This window comes from Heterodontus francisci, chromosome 13, assembly GCF_036365525.1.
Source record: "Heterodontus francisci isolate sHetFra1 chromosome 13, sHetFra1.hap1, whole genome shotgun sequence".
In the NCBI taxonomy this organism is placed as follows: Eukaryota; Metazoa; Chordata; class Chondrichthyes; order Heterodontiformes; family Heterodontidae; genus Heterodontus; species Heterodontus francisci.
The window spans coordinates 73,926,177-73,945,164 of record NC_090383.1 but is presented as its reverse complement, the minus strand read 5'-3'; the positions used below and the strand labels follow the sequence as shown (position 1 = coordinate 73,945,164).

Here is an 18,988-nt window from a genome sequence, read left to right as displayed (position 1 = left end):
CAGCCATTTTAGTAGTTAATCTGGAATGCTAGCCTCTCCACCTTCAAAGTCTGGTAATCAAAAGTGCGTTGTGGATTAAATTGGAGCAGGGAGTGGCCCCTTTGTCCTTTCCAAGCACTGTCTGTTACTATGCAAATGTCTTTCCAGTCAGGAGCTTGGCAACCCCTTGTAATAGGACTTCTTTTCTTCCCAGCAACAATTTTAAAATGTAATGTCCATGTGGCGAAATATCCATGCCTCATTCTTGGCAGGTGGGGGCCTGCATGACACTATGCAACTGTTTGTCAGGATGCAAATATGCAGCCATGTTTTAGCTGTTCAGCTCTGTGGTCCTTTTAAACAAGTTACATTCAATGTCCAGTAAAAAGTTAAAGTAATGTTTCATATGACAAAATTAATATGTTTCCATTTGGCAAGTGTGGTTTCTATCACACCTCCACCTCTCTTTGAATAAAATGCGACATTAGGAGAGCATTTCATTATAAATTAGAAGGAAGAGAAAATACAGGAAAGCACACATGCATTTCTCTCATGCATTCTCATTCATCCAGAAATCTTAAAATTGTTGCGGCCTGTCTTTCCTTTGTAGCAGTGCTGTTTTAAACTGCTCCTTTTACCTTGAGACGGGTCTGAGATAGTTAAGTGTTGCCTATGGGGTTTAAAGTTTCTTCATTATCTGCCTGCAATACATTGGGAATGGTCATCCCAATAAACATGTGACTTTTGGAGAGGTTTGCACATTACCATGATTGTCCAGGGTGCCTTTGTTCCTGTTGGGGTCTGCAGGGCGATGGTTAGATTTAATTAGCCCTGGTATAGAGCTCTGATCATGGGAGGCGGCAATGGGTGGATCCACTTTGACCTCACTTTCAGTGCTCTGGTGAGTCATGCAAGTGCTGTTCACTTCAGGGCGTTGTTGGTTCCCTTTTTTCCTGACTGTGGGGATGGATTCTTTGCTAATCTTCCCTTTGTCCTCTGGGGCATTCCTGCTTGCTCGTATTTGCCGAGTGGCACTTCGACTCGGTGAGGCATCATCCTCAAGGCTTTTCTGCCCTCTTGAGGACTTTCTTTGTCCCTGCAGGTTTGGGTAAATGCTGTTAGCAACCCTGGTAGGGTGCTTCTGGTGCCTGCATTTACACAGGAGGATGCGGGTCCAATTTTTCCAACATTTCGGGGTCGGCTGACTGTAGAGTAGGGGTTTTCATTTGGGAATCCTCCCGGACCTCCTTTAACCTGTCCTCTTTGTCCTTTTTTCCGCTTCCCTCTCAAACTTTTTGCCAGACCTGTGCCTGTCTGTCCCCTTTTGTTCTTGGCAGGGGTCCCGTACAGTTCACCAGCCTGTAGGGTTTCCCAAAAGCTGATACAGGAATTAGGTGTGCAGATTTCACAACAGGTTGGAGTTTCTACTCAAGCTAGCACATGTGGCAACTCCTTTAGTATTCCACATCTTTGTGGAGTTTTGGCCAGTCAAACTGCTGTCTTATGCGGGTTTTGGTTTTTCATATACCGACATGTACAGTCTCAGGGGCCATTCTCACTATTTCCCTCTGGTACCTCTGTGGCACCGCTAACTGGTGAACTACTGTCCACTCTTTGTCCTCAGGTCTGTGAGGAGAACTCCATTTCCTCATCAGTACCTCATTCTTTAAATAGTAGCGATCAGGGACTCCCTCTGTTTCACTTTCAGACTGGGCAGCCTGTGCTAACTCTTGCAATAGTAGGTCAGCTCGCTGAGCCTCACCTGGGGAAAATCCGTTAAATCCATTCCCTGGGTCCTCTAACTTTCCAAAGAAAGTTTCAGACAGACAGACCTCATGGTCATCTGTCTGCAGTGCCAATTCAGTCTCTTCTGGGGAAGCTGGTTTGGCCATGGCCCAATTCACTACACATTCTGGGGAATTGCAGGGGATCGTCCCCTGCCACTGCCCTGCCTCTCTGACCTTCGATCTCTCTTTCACTACTGGGGAAGCTACCACCTTTGTCCCCACCAGATCATTACCGAGGAGCAGTTCAACCCCATCCACAGGCAAACTAGGGACAATCCTTATGGTCACCAGTCCCGAAGCTAGGTCGCACTCCAAGTGCACCCGATGTAAAGGTATGGGCATACACTGCCGTCCAATATCATTCACCACCATTCTGGTGTTTACTGCACTCTCTGGGGAAAAGGTCAGGCCTTTTCACAGCAAAAGGGATCTGGTGGCCCTGTATCCCTGAGCATTACTATGGGCCTGCTTGCCCCACTTGAGGGGCATGGGGTTGCTTTCCCTTCAGATTCGAAATCCTGATAACTTTCAGGGATCCTATTAAATTTCCCTGCACCCACAGCAGTATTTTTTCTGGGTCTTACTTTACTGCAGTTAAAGCCACAGACTGCTCAGCTATGCTTTCCAGCACTGAGCGAGTGTGCCCTGATTAACCCTACAGGCTTTGCCCATTTTTTGCAGCAGTCAGCTCTCAGATGACCTGCCTTATTACAATGGAAGCACACAGGTCTCTGGGACTCACTCCTACCTACAGCACTATCCTTTTAAGCTGGAGGAGGGCCCCCTGTGTGTCCAAATTTTCTTTTTCACCCAGGACTGCTTGGGCTCCTATTACCTTCCCACCCTTTCATAGAGTCATAGGGTTATACAGCACAGAAACAGGCCCTTCGACCCACCATGTCCGCGCAGGCCATTAAGCACCTATCTATTCTAAACCCATTTTCCAGCACTTGGCCTGTAGCCTTGTATGCTATGGCATTTCAAGTGCTCATCTAAATACTTCTTAAATGTTGTGAGGGTTTCTGTCTCTACCACCCCTGCAGGCAGTGCATTCCACATTCCAACCACCCTCTGGGTGAAAAAAGTTTTCCTCAAATCCCTTCTAAGCCTCCCGCTCCTTATCTTAAATCTATGACCCCTGGTTATTGACACCTCCGCTAAGGGAAAAAGTTTCTTCCTATCTACCCTATCTATGCCCCTCATAATTTTGTATCCCTCAATCTGCTGCTGCCTTCAGTGATCTATGGACAAGTACACCACGTTCCCTCTGACCCTCTACTTCCTAGGGTCCTACCATCCATTGTACATTCCCTTGCCTTGTTAGTCCTCCCAAAATGCATCACCTCACACTTCTCAGGATTAAATTCCATTTGTCACTTCTCTGCCCTTCTTACCAGCTCATCTATATCGCCCTGTAATCTAAGGCTTTCCTCCTCACCATTTACGACACCACCAGTTTTCGTGTCATCTGCAAACTTACTAATCATACCTCCGATATTCATGTCTAAATCATTAATGTACACTATAAACAGCAAGGATCCCAGCACTGATACCTGCAGTACACCACTGGTCACATGCTTCCAATTGCAAAATATTATTACAGCCAACCATCTCTCTTCATTACATCATTTCAAAGCTTATGAATTAACAATTGTCATTTTTGTTCAAATAGAGCAAGAAAAATGTGTGAAAATATATTGGATGAAAAAGGATAAAAATGATTTTGTTTTGCAAACGTCTCAAGCACTCCAGTTAAATATAGATCCAGTTCCTCATTTGGGGACCTAAATCAAATGTGCTGTAATACATTGCATATAGAAGGATAATCTTACGTTACTGCTAGTGTTTCTTCATTATAATAATTCAATATAACAATAACAACTTGCATTTATATAATATCTTTGACATAGAAAAACATCCAAAGAGGAAATCAGACAAAAATGGACCCTAAAACAAAGAAGGAAATAATAGGAAGGTGGCCAAAACCCCCTCCTTTTCAAAGAAGTAGATGTTAAAGATGACCTTAGCGTGGCAATGAGGTAGCAAGGCAGAGGGGTTGAGGAAGGGAATCCCCCAGAGTGTGGGGCCCAGATGGCTGAATCAGGTGCTACTTAAGGAAACATCAGGATGCTCATGCTGTGAACTCTCATGACGTTGATTGATGCAGTCATATGTACCCAGATCTTTTGACGACCTGTGCTTTGGTTAGTATAATTATAAGTTAGTAAAACCAAAATATTAGTCTAATATTTATTGCTTACAGAAGACTATTGCATGAACAGTACAATTATCCATAATTCTGAATCATTATTGAACTATTTATATTCAGCATTAATAACAAATTTTTCTGTCCTCTTAATCTTGACCTAACATTGACTCTCTGTGAACTCTTCTTAGTATATATAGAATAAAAGAAACAAGTACATTTGGGATAGGACATAATGTGAAGCTTTGTCAAGGCCTAATAAAATCATTGAATGCCTGAGGTGTAGTCATACAAAGGCCTTCTCTAATCAAATAAATACTAAATCTGTATCCAACAACACGTTAGCCTTGTGATTTATAATGATGGCCCAAATATAGTAGGTCATCAGATATAGGAAAACGGAATGAAATGTTCTTATGATCTTGTGCTTTGTGTATAAAAGTGATAGCTCTTGACAGGTCCCTGAAATCAGTTAATTGCATTTTCCCTGAACCTCTGGGTGTGCAAATCAGATGTTTGTTCCCTGGTAGGGTCTATAGTTAGAAACTACTTCCAGATTCCTTTTAGGTGATTGAAATATTGCATTCCTCATTTTAAATCACAGTAAGTAGAATATTTTTTTATGTTGGTCAGTAAGTTTGATTTTGAATATGAAATTAAAAGCTGGATTCTCCTCTGTTAGATCGTGACACACAATGAGGGAAAATTTGGGTGGTGAGATCCACTATTGCCTCATTGCCTCAACTGGCTTTCCTTCGCCTTATCCTGCTGGGCCTCCTGCTGAGCTATACCTTTCCCAGCCACATCTTTGGAGAATGGGGCTCGGGTCTCCATAGGATTTGCCTTCAATTCATCCCACTTAACTTTGCTTCCTAGAGCTGTCATGTGAAAGATTGTGGTAGGCCCCAGGAAACAGTGGCAAAGGTCCCACGGTTCCTAACAAAGTCAGACGATCTTGAAGAGGTCTCCTCTCCCTCCAATTTGGGAGTAAACCAGTTACCTGCTGAAGGTATCGGGGCGTTCCTTCTGACCTTGAAGGCTGTTCTGTCACTTGAAGATTCTTTAACACCTTGTCTGATGTTGCATTCATGTCACCCCCGCAGCATGATTAGGATCTTCTTCTTAGCACTGGTCACAGCAGTCACACTGATATCCTATTGTGCACTGGAAATGACGTTCGACCAAGGAAACGGATTGGAATTGCAGCAGGTAGGATGTCCTGCCATGCTAGAACTCTGCCCGAAGAGGAGAATCCTAGCTGTTCTTTCTGATGAAGGAGAAGGATCCTATTACCTCATGACAATGAAACTTGCAACCATAATATTGATCTTTCCAATAAGATTAGAATGGGATTGCATGCATAGCTATAGTGAAGTACCCTTTATGTGCTCACTCCATCTCTGGGTATAATGATTAACCCATTCAACAATGGACACTGGGCATCTACTGCTTATTTTCTGTGTGGTCTACAAGTAACATAAATCGGGGTATAAACATATTTGTGATTCTATTGTTCCCGTCAATATCTTGGCATCTAGGAAATAATTCACTACCCGGAAACCTGGAACTATTTCTTGGAATTGTCTTTGTTTAGTTTCTGTTTCAACATATTTTGCACAAATAAACACATTATATTCTACCAGTGGCAGAATTGCTGACTTGTAAGAAAGGCTAAAGCTCTAACACATTGATCAGTGACTCCACAGCCTCCCTCAGCATTATAGTTTGAAATATAATTTTCAGCAATGTTAACTAAGCTCTAGCTCGAACTTTAAACTGCTGAAAGTTTCAGCTAAGGCATCTAGTCAAGAGCTTTCTTCAACATTGACTTCCAATTACTTATTTGTCTTAAGTGATTATCCAATAAGTTGGAAAAGGGCCCAAAAAATTATCTCTGCACAGGTCACCTTAGTGAACTGGGCTAGATCACATAGAATTAACGAAAAAGCTTGCATTTATATAATTCCTTTCATGACCTCAAGAATGCCCAAAGTTCTTTACAGCCAATGAAACACTTTTGTAGTGTAGTCACTGTTGTATGAAACGTGGCAGCCAATTTGCGCATAGCCAGATCCCACATACAACTCACATACAATGACCAGATAATCTGTTTTACTGATGTGGGTTGACATGGAATTGCATAGAATCTATGGCATAGAAACAGGATATTCCACCAAACTGGTCTATGCCTGCCTTTATACCCCACATGAGCCTCCTTCCACATTGATCCCTCTATTCCCTCGTGTAGTTAAAAAATATGTCACACAAATGTAAGAGTTGACAGTTCTGACGAAAAGTCATCGATCTGAAAAATTAACTGTTTCTCTCTCCACAGATGTTGCCTAACCTGCTGAGCAATTCCAGCACTTTCTGTTTTAAAATTTTAAGTTTGACAGTTTAGGCAGAAACTCAAGCTGTAGGCTAGGTATCAGACTGCAGCCTACTTCAAATTTATGCATCCACTGATTAACAAATTCTTTTTCCTCTCTTGAGAAATACAGAAGCAAATCAGCTATAATCTGCTCTCTATCTTGTCTTGTACGAGCAATTTTTCTTATCACTTTCAATCACCTAATTCTGGTTTAACAGAATTAAACAACAACTTGACTAAACTGCATGGCCTACCAGGCACACTCATTTTGGGGCATATGTGGGACTGAATTTAATGAGCCTGCCAAATGGGGGCATTCCCATGCATCACGTGTGCGGCTGCACTGCCGTGGTTATGCAGCAGACGGCTATTTAGCATAATGGCGGTGCCGGTCCCCCCCAATTACATGGCGGGGGAGGGCGGCGAGACGCTGGTTACAGTATCGGTGGATCAGGTGCTGGCGCCATCTTTAAAAGCCTGCCAACCCTGCAATCACTACTGCCTTGCAGTCAATAGAAGCTCTATGTACTGTGAAGCATAAAAATTTACTGCAATGTTTCCTCTTCCCGAGGAAGAAGGGACAGAATGGCTGAGGGTAGACTAAGGGTGGCCCCAGGCTTCAGTGATGCCTCCCTACAGATTCTCCTCCAGGCTGCAAGGAAAAGGCAAGAGGTTCTCTTCCCTGGCGATGGCAAGAAGAGGTCCCCCTGCCTGACCAAGCAAGCCTGGTTGGAGATTGCAGAGGAGGTCAGCAGCCATGGGGTCACCCAATGTAACTAGGTCCATTGCACAGGCCTTCCCATCCCCGACTTAATTTTGGTGGAAGTGGGAAGGTGGTGGTGTCCCCCCCCCCCACCCCGTGCCACCATCCCACCTGATTATATGCTCTCCCTGCTTCCAAACCTGCCCTGGGGGAGAGCATAAAATTTCCCACATTGTCTTTGGTCCCCATCACAAACTCTGTTCCATTGACAGCGACTTCATCCCTCTCCTTCTCCCTGACAACTATCTGAAGTTGAACTAGATTTTTCGCAACCTTGGTGTTATATTTGACCCTGAAATGAGCTTCCTATCACACATCACTAAGACTGCCTATTTCCACCCTGTAACATCGCCTAACTTTCCCCTTGCCTCAGCTTATCTGCTGCTGAAACCTTCATCCATGCCTTTGTTACCTCTAGAGTTGATTATTCCAACGTACTCTTGGCATTCTCCCCTCCACAAACTTGAAGTCATTCAAAACTCTGCTGCCTGTGTCCTAACTTGCACAAAGTCCTGCTCACCCACCTACTCTGTAGCCGCTGACTTGAATTGACTCCGAGTCAAGCAACATCTCGATTCTAAAATTCTCATCTTGTTTCCAAATCCCTCCATGGCCTTGCCCCTCCCTGGGCAGTATTTTGTCACCTTAGTCCCTGCCAAAATGACAGGACCATTTGTGGGCTGGGAACTGCTAATGTGGGAAGATGTGAAATTGTCCATTTTGGTAGGAAGAATAAAAAAGAAGCATATTATCTAAATGGTGAGAGATTGCAGAGCTTTGAGTTACAGAAGATCTGGGTGCCCTAGTGCATGAATCGTATGCAGGTACAGCACGTAATTAGGAAAGCTAATAGAATGTTATTGTTGATTGTGAGGGGAATTGAATACAAAAGCAGGGAGGTTATGTTTCAGTTATGCAGGGCATTGGTGAGACCACATCTGGAATACTGTGTTCAGTGTTGGTCTCCTTATTTAAGGAAGGATGTAAATGTGTTGGAAGAAGTTCAGAGAAGGTTTACTAGACTAATACCTGGAATGGGCAGATTGCCTTATGAGGAAAGGTTGGACAGGCTAGGCTTGTATCTGCTGGAGTTTAGAAGAGTAAGAGGTGATTATAAGATTCTGAGGCGTCATGGCAGGGTGGATGTGGAAAGGATGTTCCCTCTTGTGGGAGAATCTAGAACTAGGGATCACTGTTTAAAAATAAGGGGTCGCCCATTTAAGACAGAGATGAGGAGAAATGTTTTCCCTCAGAGGGTCGTGAGTCTTTGGAACTCTCTTCCTCAAAAGGCAGTGGAAGCAGAGTCTTTGAATATTGTTAAGGCAGAGGTAGATAGATTCTTGATAAGCAAGGGAGGAAAAGGTTATTTGGGGTATGCGGGAATGTGGAGTTGAGGTTACAAATCAGATCAGCCATGATCTTGTTGAATGGCGGAGCAGGCTTGAGCAGCTGAGTGGCCTACTCCTGCTTCTGATTCGTATGTTCGTAACCCAATGGACTTTGCAATGGGCTTTGTCGAAGCTCTTTAACTGAGCCATGGTTTTGGCATCCCGTCTACAGGATCCCCGGCCCAACTGGGAGGATGGGCATGATGACGTGCTGGATCTGTCAAAGAAAGGATTTCTAATTAAAGGGACCCTGGCATAGGTTAGAATGGCTCTCCTGCAAATGAATTCTTGAGTCTGCAGCAACCACAGGAATGGAGAGAAGACCTGGGACCCTGAGTCTCTCACTCTTACCTGGAGGTCCTTCTGAGGGATCCGAGGTGAGCTCTCCCAAGGGCGGGAGGAGGAGGACAGCCTCTCCACCTAAGCAGGCATGCACGGACGTGGCCGAAGAAATCAACAGCAGAAATGTTGCCCCTCCAGACAATGCACCAAGGATCCAGGACCTCAGGAGGGCAGGAAAGATGAGCGGCATAGCACTTCCGGTGGCAAGCTCCATTCTCTGACTTTCACAGCATTCCTCAGGACAACGCACCTTGCAGCTCCACTCATTCCTCTCTTGGCAAGCATCTCTCATCCCCATCTGAACAGCCAACACTCATCCTCACTCTCACCTTATTGCCCTATCACACCAATGCCTCACAATCACCTTCCACAAATGTTCTTCCCTACAAACTATTGCTATCACTCATAGCTCTCTGCTTTCTCTCCATGCAGGATAAGAGACCACAATACTTGGGGAGAGGCAGAGACCTGGTGGTGGGAGTGGGGTGGGGTGTGTTGGGGACTGGCCCTCCAGTGACAGGCACCTTGTCAGTCACTGGCAGTGCATACCACCTGGCCGACTGGGAAGGAGGACTTGTTCCGTGAGGCTGCAAGTGTCATCATGAGAGCCTAAGCTTCCAGAGGCACTGGATATTCAGACATGCCAAGAAAGTTGATCCTTCTGCCTGTAGATCCTGTTTTGGGGGTCTCACCTCCTTGCAGCTGGATCCCTGTTTCCATCCTCCCAACCCTGTGGAGCGGTGTGCAGCTGAGGAGAAAGCAGCTGGTGCTGCTGCTGATGTTGTTGCTGCTCCTCTTGTTCCTCATCAGAGGTGCAAGGTGAAGCTGCATAAGCTGCTCCCATGTTGTGGTGAAGGCTGGCAGCAGGGAAATGCAGCTGAAGGTGAGGGAAGCACAGGACTGCTCAAGTGCCTGCCAAGAAGTTGACAATCACCTGTCAAGCACTGAAAGCACTCTCTGAGGAGAAGTGCTAGAACAATAGGCTCTCACCCAGCCAAGGCTGCAGCCCTTCAGTTTCACTGATCAAAGGCTCCCCAGTCTGTTAGTTTTCACTGAAGAAACTCTTCACACTGTGCACTCGCCTCAGTGACCCTGGCAAGTTTCCTACAGCTCGGGAAATAGGTCCGCTGACAATTAACTGCAGAATCCTTGGTTAAAAAAGAAGTTAATTGATTATTATAATATCTAAATGCCTTACCTGACAGCTGCATGGAGGTTTCCTGCTTGCCTTCAAACCTGCCAAGGCGAAAGGCGGAAGAGGGCAGGATGGTGTTGGGCTTCAAACGCAATGACACGTTTAGGGATTTAACTCGCCACATGCATCCAAACTCGTCTCCCCTTGCCTGGGAAAATTGCATCTCTTCCTCTGATCACACTAAATAACACCCCACTGGAAGTGGTTAGCAAATTCTGCTACCTTGGATTCACGATGACAGACAATCTGTCCCTTGATGCAGAGCTCGATACACGCATAGAGAAAGCAGCTATCACCTTTGGCTGACTTGCGAAACGCACCTGGGATAACATCAAGCTAACCCTAAGCTGATGGCCTGTGTTCTCAGCACCTTGCTGTATGGCTGTGAAACATGGGCGACTTATAGATACCAGGAAAAGAAGCTCAATAATTTCCATCTTCGCTGTCCTCGGTGCATTACGGGTATATCCTGGCAGAACAAAATCACAAATGCAGTAGTCCTCTCAAAGGCAGAGCTCTCAAGCATGTTGGTACTAATCAAACAGAGGCAACTTTGGTGGTTCGGACACGTCTGTGGGAAAACCAGCAACAGGAGGCCAGAGCCAGGGACCCTTGGGGACGGCCCTGGCAATTGGAAGTAACAAGACAGATCAGCCTACGGGACGGCTTGTCAGGGGTGTGGCTGGCAACTAGGGCTTGGGAGGAAAAGTCTTCCTTGAGGGGCTGGGGGAAGCATTCATACTCCTCAAGGCTCACAAGGAGCACTGGAAAAAAACACAATTTGTGAGCTGGCGCCTTAGTCCTCCCTTCCACTGCCTGGTATCCCGAGCCCTGGAAAAGCTCCCAATTGCTCAGTGGGAGACTGATTTAAATATGTTAATTCAAAGTCTTGTCTTTCCGAGCTGGGAAAATCCGATGCCCCAATACCTGCTGGTGTAAAAAAGTGTTGGGCATATGCGCAGTGTTTTGGGGATGCATTCACCGTATTTAATTCTTTAACCCCTAATCCCTGACCCTCTCCTGCCCATGGTAGGGTGGGCTGGGGGATGGAGGTGGTGCTAAGTGTATATAGCATTGAATAGTAGACAGTTCTGATTAGTTGGCCAGTCAGCATTTAACTCGGACATTGAAGAATACTTCTGTAGTGTGAAACTGGTAATATCAGAAACTTCTACAATTATAATGCAGCATAACAATCTGCTGTGCAAATATAATCTTTCAGTCATAAATCCACAAAGCCTAATCATAAGGCTGGTCAGAATTCAACAATAGATCTGCTGCTGCAAGACAAGAAAATAGCACAACTTAATTAATTCACCATTAATTAGGTAACAAACTAGGACAACGTAATAACTCAAGATTGCTGAATGAAATTTGTCTTTCTCATGAGTTTTCCTGTAAAAACCAAGTAAGTCGATTTTTAAGCTCCAAGACAGTCTCCAGCTGATTCTATGCTGGAAAGGGGATTGGGTGCAGGCTAAAGCACCTAGCGATTGCTTTATACTTAATAAATTCTCCATTCTGTATTCCAATACATAGAGTCTTGAAGACTGAACAATGAGCACAAATTATGTTGTAAGAACAAATTTTTTGAAGTTACTCATTGTTGACAAGTAGAACCTTTTCTTTGAATTCAGTAAAACAAACACTTTGCCACTAAGAGTGCTTCCTGCACTGTAACTGAAGGATACGAATTGTCAAGAAAAACAGAAATACAAGCTTTGTATAGATCAGTGATAAAAGGAACAGTTATAGCTTGACATGAGGAGATACATCAAGAAAGGAGAGAAACAAGCCATGAAGAATTGGATGAGAGAACAAACACTGGTTCTACATCCAAGCTTGTGAGTTCCTGTCTTTAAGCAGTTACTGAAGTAGGAGAGTAAAACTCATCCAGGTTAGTAAGTGAGTAGAGTTCTTCGCCTAATCACAGTATCACAGACAATGACTAATAGGAAAGGCGATATTAAAGGTTCCAAAACATCTAAGTAAAACTATGTCATCAATACAAGTGAGTTAAAAGATCATAGAAGGGTTTCCTTGGAGCACTTCTTCAACATACAAGTAGTATACTCCTTTCCTATGCAAATTGGGGTGTTAATGAAATAATTAGAACCCTGATTGCAATTTTAATGGATACATGGGCGTAACTTGTGACATGCATGCTCTGTACTGACATTCTGATCAGGAAAGAGGCAGAAAAATTGTAAAAATTGATTTTTTGTGGAGCTAGAAGGAACATGAGTGCTTCTGCTAGCTCCATCACATTGTTGTCAATTTCTACCAGCATTTCAACTGGCCAATATTCCTGAGGTCAAAATGCAGTGAGCTGCATGGAGATGCCTGTTTGGCATCTGCAACTCACCTGCCCAATTCAAATGAGGCCAAAGCGAACTGTTAACGATACCAAGTAACATGGGAGTCAGAAAGGCAAGTTGGATGATCAGCAGTTTAGTGGGAATAGGCTCGAGGGTGCAGGAGGTGGGTCTCATGGACAAAATAATCTCAGGAATGTGTGCGGGGAGATAGTAGAGAAATTAGAGAGAAAAATGTGAGTTAGCGGTAGGGCTGGGGAGAGCTTTAGAGTAGGTTTGTCCCATTGGGCAAGGGGAAGGGAGAGAAACTGCATGGAGAGTCTCAATCTTGTTGATCAGGAGCTCCTCACAATTGTTGAAAATGAGCAGGCAGGGAGAGGGGTTTAAGAAAGTAGTTTGTAATGAAGAGGAGCTGGTGTTATCTTTGCATTCCAGGATGAGCCTGGAATAATCGGCAGTTTTGGCAGAGGAGAGCAGTACACGTTAGTGCTTTATGTAGTCCAGCCAGACCTGGTGATGAATGACTGAATCAGTTGTTCACCATAAATGTTCAAGTCTGTGTCCCTTGGACTTAAGGGAGTAAAGATGGGGGGATAGCAGGTGAATGACCAGGGTGAGAGGGAGTAGTGGTTTTATAAGGGACTAAAGCATCAAAGGTGGAGGTGAGGGTGTGATTGAGTTGACAAGCAGCCACAGAAAATTTATAGTGAATGGAGGGCCAATTGCTAGACAGTTGGGAATATGAAAGCGTGGTTTTAAGTGAATTGGAGGTAAGTTTTTTCCAGGGGCAATAGAAAAGGAAATGGGATTGGGAAGGGGAAGAGGAATCTGAGTAGAGTGGAATGCCAGGAAGCGATCTATGATGGCCCTATCTGTGACTGATACAATGGGAAAATTTGAACTTTTTGACCAGCCGGGGAAGGATGGAGGCCTTGGGGGTGAGGGGTGGGGGTGGGGGTTGGTGAATGGGGACCTTGGAGGTGGAGATCAGAGGCCTCAGAAATAGGGTTGGAGGCCTCAGGCAGAGAGGTTGGAGGCCTGAGGGGGAGATGTTGGAGGTATCGATGGGGGAAAGGTTAGCGGGAGATCGGAAAGCTCGGGTGGGTATTGAGGTTGGGGTGTGATGAGGCAGGCTCCCTGGATCGAACAGGTAAGTGGAAAGGCACTTACCTCTTGGATTCAACAGTCCTTTCTGTCCTTTAATCGACATGTTTCTCTAGGCCAGACAGAGCTAAACTTGAAATGGTGGATAAATGGGAGGCACGTAGCCACATTATAATATTTAAATTGTCAACCCGACTCCTGGGAACGGGTTGGTCAACTGCATCCCCACCACACCTCCATTAAAACCCTGTAATTGCTTCTATTTATGCTGCTTTCCGGCATATTTAAGAGTAAATTCTACATATGCACACACAGCAGGGTCGACATTAACTGTCCAGGATGGCTGGAGAGAGGTGAGAATGGGTGGTAGCGGTTAAAACTTAAAAATCACGAAGCGAGACCCCAACCCACCACCTACATGCCTGTTGCCAGTTTAACCAAAATGAAGACATGAGCAGCCGAAGCAAACAGGTGAGCACTTTTTATAGCACTGCTTGTGAGCCAGGAGGAGCAGGAATGCATATGAAGCAAATCATCTGCTGATTATTGCCTCTCCTTGCTGTCGTGATTGGTCAAACCCCCAGCCTCACCCACCCCACCAAGCTCCCAATTGCCATTCTCCAGCCCCCTCGTAATGTCACCATATTTGCCTCCCTCCCAACTGCAGTGCTCTGACCCCCTTCTAACTTGACCTAATCTTTCCCGATTGCCAGGGACTGTCCCTAGTAGTCCCTGGTTCAGGCCTTCACATAAAGACCACCATTGGATGAACAAAAAAATTGAATGTAATGTCCAAAATTGATATCGGGCTAAATTTAATGAGCCCGTTCCGGCTGTGGGTGCCATTCCTGTCCATCATGTGGGTGGCTGATCCTCCACGATTATGGGGCAGGTGGGCATTTTGCATAAAGGAGGCACGGGACTCCCCCTATCACGTGGCAGGGGCTGGAGGTGAGTTAATGATTACAGGGTCAGATGACTCTGGAGCAGGTGCTGGCACCATATTTAAAGGCCTGCTAGCCCTGCATTCACTCCTGCCTTAGAGTCATTTGCAACTTTATGCAGCTTAAAACTTTGCTTGACTGATCCCTGTACCCGCCCCCCAACTCACCCTCCCCCCCCACCCCGAGGATTGTAGAAAATGATGGCCAAGGCAAGACACAGGGTGGCCCCACTGTTCAGAGATGCCTCCCTGCAGATTCTCCTCCAGGCTGCAAGGGAAAGGTGGCAGGTTCTCTTCACCAGTGATGGCAAGAGGTCCTCCCACCTGGAGATCACAGAGGAGGTCAGAAGCCGTGGGGTCACCAACCAGAACTGGGTCCAGTGCAGGAAGAGGGTCAATGAACGCCTGCATTCTGCCAAGGTGAGTGCTCCATACCACTTGCCTATTTGCGAATTGCATGTGACTATGCAGGAGGATGTGTGACATGGGGAGGCTAACACTGCAATAGCGATGGCTGAGGGGCTAGGGTTCCGTCTCATCCTGACAGATGCATGGCTGCCTCTTGGCCACAGGTCAGCTTCCTTCATAGCTTACTCCATTAGTTCCCCTGACAGCGTGTGTCAGATCCCCTGGTGCGGGACGAGGGACTGACATTAGCAGAACTGTGATGTTGATCTGTTTGCCATTCTCTACGATCGCCATCCTTCATCTTGCAGGACATGAGAGCCCACAATAGAAAGGAGACGGACGGACTGGCGGCGGACTCCCAGATCTGCATCCACTCACCTCCGCCGAGGAAGAGGCATTGGAGCTGGCGGGCACCCAGGGCAGCCGCGCTATATCATTCGTGGAGACTGGAGACCCTGCGCACAAGAGTAAGGATTGTCCCCCGTCGGCATGCACATTAATTTTGGAGACTCACGTCACACATGGTTAGCATCAGGAGATCTGCGCAGCCTAGCCCACACATGTTTGTGTTCTCTCATGCAGGTTGGCATGCGCAGGGGTCCACAGTCACAAGGGGACAGTTGTCCACCCCTGAGGAGGAATGCTGTTCTGATAAAAGGTCACAGACCTGAAATGTTAATTTTGTTTCTCTCTCCACAGATGCTGCCAGACCTATTGACAGAATTTGATATTAGGTTTGAGAGACAGAAACAAGAGTCATGAGCCAAAGTTTTAAATTAAGGTAAGTCTGTCCACGCTCTCCTTCCTGAGGCTGTTGCCAATGAGACTGGTGGCATAAAATTTCTTGCTGCCAAAGGGCAAGCTGCCTGTGGAGGTGCGACAGGCACCGACAACTCACACGGATTTATTGAGATGGGGCCCGAGGTCCAAATTTGGATTGATCTGAGGCCTCCTGGTTCAGGCGTACATTAAGGCATATCGCTGCCTTTGCACAGAAAACTGGCGTCAACAAATCTCCACCCAATTCTCTATTTGTCTGAACTGTACAATCAGCTTTCTTTTGACCTGAGTTTAACAGCCTACTTTATTACATGTTACAAACGAGTCAGTCTCTAAGTGCAGTCTAGTGGCTGCGGGCAACATATTATGATATATTACTAGTCGCTTTGACACCTTCAAATTCATTTTACTACTTGCTAACGTTATTGCAATCTGTGCCAAAATCCAAAATAATGGGTATTTTCCTATTTGCTGATCTTAATTTTAAAATGGCAGCCCATTTCTCAATCATTCTACAAATGAACACATTTATAACTATTGAAATGAGAAGCTAATTTTTTAAGTGCCATGTTTTCCTGGAGTAGAATATACAGCCTCTGGTTTTCCACCTCCTGGAACTGTTTTTTTCACTCAAAAATCTCACAATATCTACAAATCAAATTTATGTGTCTAAGGGGAGATTGTTGCTGCAGCTGCTTCCAGAAGAACAAGTAGGAACTGCAGTGTGTGTATAATGGAGTCAACATAGTTAGCTTTCATTACTTTTTTGGAACAGGATGGAAATAGTTTTCTTTTAATATGATATCAGCAGAGTGTTATGCAAAAATGTGAAGTTCAAAGTGTTTCAATAAGAGTGGATATTTAGGAAGTGGTGACAATGTGCAATCAGCAAAAAAGGAAGGCAAGAATGTGTTGTGGTATTAATGCAGTTACTTGAAACGCATTTAAGTTACAAATATCACTGTGGTTTTTTGCATTTGTGTGCAGATCCCTAGTCATTCTGAGAAACCCTGCTGAGCTCAGGCTGCTTTGGAAATGCAAAGTTTCACAGGAACGTACACTTATATCCCAGTTAAAAATAAAACATTGGGATTACTGTCATTTTTGCTTAAGCAAGTGGTGGGTTTTGTAAAAGGTTTAAGGCCATTGATAGTGTTTCATTTGGTAAGGAAGTCTTAGCTATCGGATCTTTTGGTAACTGTGAATGTCCAAAGATCTTGGCACTCAAAGCCAATAAAAATTGGGGAAGTAGTTATTATCTCACTACAGATCAAGCCAGCCTGTCATCACATGAGTGAAAGATAAAGTGGTGTGTGGTATTGTAGATTAAAGCACACAAATCATAGAAACAGCTTTGATGATGGGCAACACAATAAACATCTATTGCAAAACTTTAACAAAGAGGTATACAGTATTGGCAAGATTTAATGTTTGCCTGATTAGTTTGGCCTAATGGTGCATATTATTTAAATTCCAGCTTAATGTCTAGATTTTCCACAGTGGAGACTGATCGGATTGATGCCAGGCAAGCACTGGAAAATGAATACAGACTTTTTTTTTTTACTGTATATGAGATGTATAGTTCTTTCACTGACATGATTGGATTTCCAGAATGGCACATGTAACATTCTTTAATTCTGTTATTCTAACAAGAAATGTCCTTATTCATCATTAAGCGGTCTAATAAATTGTTATCTTGCAGTAATTAAAATAAATGCTGATTTATAGAAAAATTCACTCACCAAAGCAGTTTCATCAAGACAAAAGCAGGAACTTCCCAGTCAACGCATATTTGTAATATCAATTAACATCATTATAAAATTCTGCTTCCTATTCAGATCAGTAAGAAGCAAAGGTCACATATTTCAAATGTGACTGATGACATTTGTTTATAGTAATACAGACTTTGCTCATACAGGCCATAAGAAATGGCCACTGGTCCAGATGTGAGTGCAAATTTGAACAATCTTTGCTTCCTTTCCATTTCAATAGCTCAGTCTATACTGCAGCAAGTTTTGTTTTCTCCCTCATATGTCAGCCTTCAGGATTATCCCATGTTGGTTCAAACCGAACACAATATTCATCTCCAGGGGCCACTTTCCTCAGTGCAAATTAACAAATAGGATCAGCACGGATACAGGAGCTGCGACGGCACCGTCCTTTCATGTCGACCTGTGTGCCCATTTATTACTGCTGGATTTTATGCTTGTAGTTACTCTGCTGCAGGCTGCAGTGTGAAAGCACTGGCTGGCACTGGAGATAACTTGGGAAGGCTCTGTTAGTTACTGGAAAAGCTACATACAAGCTAAAAAGAACATTTTGTTAAATGTTAGTTGTTGCAGACCATTTACAGAAACTTTTACAATGGGGATTTTGCACTTCAGCTTTATATAAAGGAAAACTGTTTAGCTGCCAACACAATCAGTGTTCAATGCCACACTCAGATGTTCTTGTACACGAGGCACACCATAGCAACGCAAGTTATTATTGCCTTCAAGTCATTTTGGGTCACATTAGGGCACTTCTCGACACTAGACTGAAAGGAAGTCACATGGGTACTAGATGCATAAAAAGGGAAAGCACAAATGAGGAAAAAATAAAAAAAGAATGGGGACAAATAGAAATCAAATATTGTAGTAAATAAATGCTCATCAAATGTCCAACATGAACATTAAGAAAAAGCCTGAGAACTATGCATTGGTTTGCAGTCCATGGGAACACAAATATTAATATTCGTACTAGAATATTGTTGCTATGGTTTCTAAATAAATACATATTCAGTATGACAAAGCTGTACAAAATTTATGTATGTGTATATATAGTTCAAAATTTCCACACAATATCCTACACTTCACTAAATACCAGCAAAACATTCTTTTCAAGTAAAATCCAAAGCATGCCAGGACTATAAATAATGATTTTTTTAATAAAGTGTTGCATTTTAAATGTATGATTTTAATGTTACTGGAACTTTCTGTGTCAAATTTTGGGACACTTACCAAAGTATCATGCAAATTACTTTTCCAGTGTAACAGTGTTGAGTAGCTGAGCTCCGTGTATTGTACAAATGTCAAAATAAAACAATATATCCAGACAAATGTCTAATTAAAAATTAAATAAAAGCTGAAGATGTTGGAATTGTACAGCGATTTGATTATGAAATGTTCATGTTCGTTTCATATTAAGGCACTTACCGATCGGCAGTGCATTTCAAGAACTTCTTTGCCTTTCCAGCAGTTGTGAACACTTGAGTCTTGGGAGGCAATTTTCATCTGCTGCCTACCTATTTCTGATCTGAGAAACTAGCAGTTGGTGTCTGGGGGGTGGGGGCAGGAGGGGGAGTGCTTTTTTTCTTTTCTTTTTATGGTGCCAGGAGGAGCAGGGGGGCTCTATCAAAATATTATGGC

The 18,988-nt window shown here is 44.1% G+C and overlaps 1 long non-coding RNA gene across 1 annotated transcript; it reads left to right on the top strand.

Annotated features, from left to right (window-relative positions):
- The first annotated feature begins 15,125 nt into the window (after window positions 1-15,125).
- Window positions 15,126-18,669, top strand: LOC137376802 (uncharacterized). Its single transcript, XR_010976303.1, has 3 exons — window positions 15,126-15,268; window positions 15,501-15,582; window positions 17,059-18,669. It is a non-coding gene; the product is annotated as an uncharacterized lncRNA (long non-coding RNA).
- Window positions 18,670-18,988: the final 319 nt, after the last annotated feature.